The 4,687-nt window shown below is 37.7% G+C and overlaps 1 long non-coding RNA gene across 1 annotated transcript; it reads left to right on the forward strand.

The window, feature by feature from the left end:
• The first annotated feature begins 290 nt into the window (after nucleotides 1-290).
• LOC141365674 (uncharacterized) lies at nucleotides 291-4,097 on the forward strand. Its single transcript, XR_012370740.1, has 2 exons — nucleotides 291-1,113; nucleotides 3,846-4,097. It is a non-coding gene; the product is annotated as an uncharacterized lncRNA (long non-coding RNA).
• Nucleotides 4,098-4,687: the final 590 nt, after the last annotated feature.

Here is a 4,687-nt window from a genome sequence, read left to right on the forward strand (position 1 = left end):
TTATTTTAGAATATCCAGCCGCCGTTGCAGGCGTGCAATGAATCTTGGGATATCCTCGGCTGTTAAGGATCCATTCGTTCTATCCTTAACATCGCGGAGAAATGAGGACGCATTTTGAGGCTTCATTCTAAGCATCCTTCGAATTGGGACGGCCTTAGCCTGAAGTCGCGCTGCTGTGACGCAATCGGTCTTAAAATACGTCCTTACAAGGTCGCAGCCCCTGAATTGGGACACAGCTAACAAAAAGTACATAAAGTGCCAGCAGAGGATCCAAAATAATGAAAAAAACATCCAATGCATCTTGGAAATTGTAGTCAAAATACATCTACAGCAGCATGCTAAAGCAGTACCAACGCCAGGGCAAAAGACTCAAATTCCCAGAATGCACCTGCACCCACCCATTCATTCCCACCAATCAGGATCAACGGCATTATTTCAAACCGCTACTGACTCGTTTTCATGCTAAACAGTACGGCTGAGGTAAGTTTGACTTTCATTCCTTTACATCGCGCAGATCTGTTCCATATTTGTTCCTATTTTGTTCTTCACTGTGGTTATTTTTGTCTTTATGCGAGAAGTGTTTTAATTTAAAGCACACACAGGAAACATTAAGAGTAAGTTATACACTGTACACAGTAACGTTAGGAACTTGAACATGCGGTTTTTCAGTGAGCAAAGTAACATGCAAAATGCCTGATAAACGAATCAATTCGATGTTTAAAACTTTAAAAATAAAACGGCAAGATTACTTGTGTTGGAGATGTTCAGCTAACTGTAGCAAATGGCTCTTTCTGCTATTTTAAACGATAACCTTAGACAATCTTCTGTTGTTTAAAAGCTCATTGCTGTAGGTTAGTTCTGATAGATGCTGCTTATTTTGCAAGCCTGTTTTAATAGCTTTATTCTGTTTAGTAACCAAGCCAGCTTCACTTTAAGTTTAAGATAAACTAACGTTAGATGTTGTTGTAAAGAAGCTTGGAGTCAAAATATATTTTAAAGTTGTATGATTGTCTTCTTTTTTAATATGATGTCTATCCATGTTTGTGTTTACAGAGGTCATGTACCATGTGGTCGACCTTGCTGACGCTGAAGAGGTTTCTGTGTAAAAATGATGTAAGTTAAGTTTAATCTTTTAATTTAATATTGTTTTAATTCATGCCCATGTCATGCTGGCTACCAGTCAAATATCGCATACAATTAAAAATAATATTAATCCCCAATAAAACCTTAAATGGCCCAGCACCTTCCTATCTTAGAGAATTAATATCAGAATACAATCCAACACGTACACTGCGGTCGCAAAATTCTGGTTTCTTAATTTTCCCTAGAATATCAAAAGTGTCTAAGCTCTGAAATGATTTGCCAACTGATATCTGTGAATCAGACACAGTCAATCACTTTAAATCTAAAGGGACACTTCACCCATTTGTATTAAGCTTTGTATCTTTAGAACCCCAGTCATGTTTTTGAATGGTCATGCATCATTTCCTGAGACAGGAGAAATACAGATTTCAGTGTTGCACTTTCTTCTTTCAATGATGTAAAAATCATCATTTTGCATCATTGAAAGAAGGAAGTCCTATATCTTTGTTGAGGGGGTGAGACTACAAACACTCCTATTTTAGTCAAATAGGCACCAAATTCGAAATGTATGTTACATTTCCACTACAAATATGAGACACTTTCAATAAAGATTAATGTTTCTACAGGTGAAATGCTCCATTAAAGGATAGTTCTGGTATTTGGCACTTTGAGTCTTATTTCTGGTTTGTTTTGGATGAATTGCAGTGGTGGACACTGTGATTTTGACAGTGGGTCGTGTCTTGAATTTTTTGACTCGTTTGGAGGCGTCTCTTCACTGCTTCGGAGTGGAGGTCGGGGGTCATGCACGGACATGTCATTAAAACAACACTTAACCTTCATTTTCAAAACTGTCCCTTGCGAATATTAACCATGGTTTTATTGTGGTAAAAGTGTAGTAACCATGTTTTTTTTTGGTCAATTGATTACTATGAGCAAAACCATGGTTTTACTACACTAACCATGGTTTAACCATAGTTTTTGAAAACCATGGTTGTCAAAACCATTGTTATTTTGTGGTAGCCATGGTTTTACTACAGTAACCATGGTTTTTTGGTCTTAACTGTAGTAAAACCATGGTTAATTTTCGTAAGGGGTGCTACTCACCGAGTGGTTCGTGGTGTTCGTTGATGATTAAAAACAAGTAGTGTAGCGAAATACAGTTTCTTTGGTGTTTTATTTGGCATTTTGTAAAATTCCATTGACTTCTCTTGGAAGACTCATTGCTCGCTGATATATCACTCTGCCGCCGGAAATGGAAAAGGGTCTGTTTACATCTGGTTGTAGTTTTTTCACTCGGTTTCTCTCAGAAGGCTAGCATGAGCAGAGCAACTGTGCCCTCGGAGTAGGGCACAAATTTTTCCCATATTTGATGTATCAGTGACCAGCCTTAGGTTTGAAGTTGAACTCGATTGTGACTGTCTATACCAGGGTTCCTCAAATCTTACCCTGGAGGTCCAGAGCACTGCGGAGTTTGGCTCCAACCCTAATCACCTGTGATTTTCTAGTGATCATGAAGACCTTGATTAGCTTGTGCAGGTGTGTTTGATCAGGGTTGGAACTGAACTCTGCAGGCTCTGGACCTCCAGGGTAAGATTTGGAGAAGGGGGGTCTATACGCTAGACACCAAGTTCCGTTCAGCATCCTTGTACGGCAAAGTGGTTGTCGCCATCAAGTGGTCAAGAGTGTGCTAACGCTTCAGACTCAAATATAGAGCAGAAGTATATACGTGGTTGTGAGGTGTCTGAAAAAATAGATCCACTATAGCAAATAACACGGATTGAAATCATACAGTGCTCTGATATATTTGTTTTTAATCATCAACGGACACCACGGGCCACTCTGTGAGTAGCACAGTTTTGAAAATGAACGTTGGGTGTTGTTTTGGTGACGTGTTTGTGCATGGCCCTTGACTTCCATTCTGAAGCAGTCAAGAGACGCTTCTAAGCAAGTCAAAAAGTCAAGACACGGCCCATTGTCAAAATTTCAGTGACCATGACTGTGGTTCATCCAAAACGGGCCAGAAATGAGACTCAAAGTGTTTAATACCGGAATTATTCTTTAAGACTTTTTTCTTTAACAAAGCATTCACATAATTTGTCTAGTAAATTATACTTATCTCGCAAAAGTTAGCTTGTACGGAACAAAGCATTCACATAACTCGTCTGGGTAATTTACTAATGCCGCAATAGCTAGCCTGTCTGGAACCGAGCAGATATTAAAACACAACACTGTGTGACACTGCATTACATGTGAATGGCCCCTACGCTAATAGGATTTAGTTTCTCTCTCCCTGTATCGTCAAAAAAACCGAGGACATTGAGACAAACAGACCACTACTGGATGCCGTGGAGGTCAACACACAACTGATCTACTGGCTGCCCTTCAACGTGATGCCCAGCCGTTGCCTGACCACCGACGGAACCCGTTAAATCTCCTTATCCGTTTACATCCCATATATATATGTGTATATCTTTTCCTCCTAGGACTTTTTGTTCCTCCCTGAGGTTTTTCTCCTAGGGGTTTTTTTAACCCCTGGGAGTCAAGCAACATTGGCTTAACTTAGCACCCTTTTGTATACGAGACATTATTAATTTGCTCACTTGTAAAGTTTATTCATAGACGCTGTATTTTGCTACTTATATTGTCTGTCGATTTTTCTATGTTTCCCCTGCTTCTTTTAATGTAAAGCTGCTTTGAATCAACTACAAATTGTGAAAAGCACTATATAAATAAAATTGAAATGTCTCTTTCCTGTTTTACAGATGCAGTGAGGGAGTGATTCCCCAACATCGAGGTGGCAGAGATCCGGGACCTTCTACGGAGAAAGTGCAACAATGCCAGTTACAAGGCCTCCAGTAGTTCAAATCAGAGCTAGATGTCCATATAGTACAAGTTGTTCGCAATTGTTCTCTTCCCGGCATTTCAAAGAAAGTCGACTGTTTAAGGTTCCCCATTTTGCCAATATCTGTTTTGTGTGTTAATTTTGTGTCATTAATAAAGATCCTTTTTTGAAATGCAGTTTGTAATCTGTTTGTGTGCATTTGAACTGAATTGTTATATAATACACTTGTAGTGTAACAGCAATATTCATGCTTAAGTATAACAAAATGGGGATAAAAGTACAAATTAAATATACTTAAAATATAAAAAAATACACTATAATAATATTGCACTGAAAGTACGTGTCTATGATGTTTAGGTTATAATTGAAATTCACTTTAAAAACATTATTATTGTCATAGTGGGACACTTTAAAAGCACTAAAAATAGTTAGGAAGTGCATTTGTAGAGCACTTGAAATATTACAGAGGCATACTAAATTAACATAGTTTATACTAATTATAAGTATGATAGCAGTATGCACAAAATGTACTTAAACACAACTATAATTTGTGCTGCAATGGCTTTTTAAGTGTATTTCCATTAAAATTGCAATACAATGCAATTGTACTGTAAGTGTGCTTAATTTGATTTTCAGGAGTGTATTTTAGTGCACTTGAAGTTTAAAAAAAGTTGTTCCATTTTAGCATACTATTTACACTTAAAGTATAATCAAATAGGTGAAAATATACTTAGTACACTTTTTTAAAGTATATTTTTAATA

The sequence above is a fragment of the Misgurnus anguillicaudatus genome, chromosome 8, assembly GCF_027580225.2.
Source record: "Misgurnus anguillicaudatus chromosome 8, ASM2758022v2, whole genome shotgun sequence".
In the NCBI taxonomy this organism is placed as follows: Eukaryota; Metazoa; Chordata; class Actinopteri; order Cypriniformes; family Cobitidae; genus Misgurnus; species Misgurnus anguillicaudatus.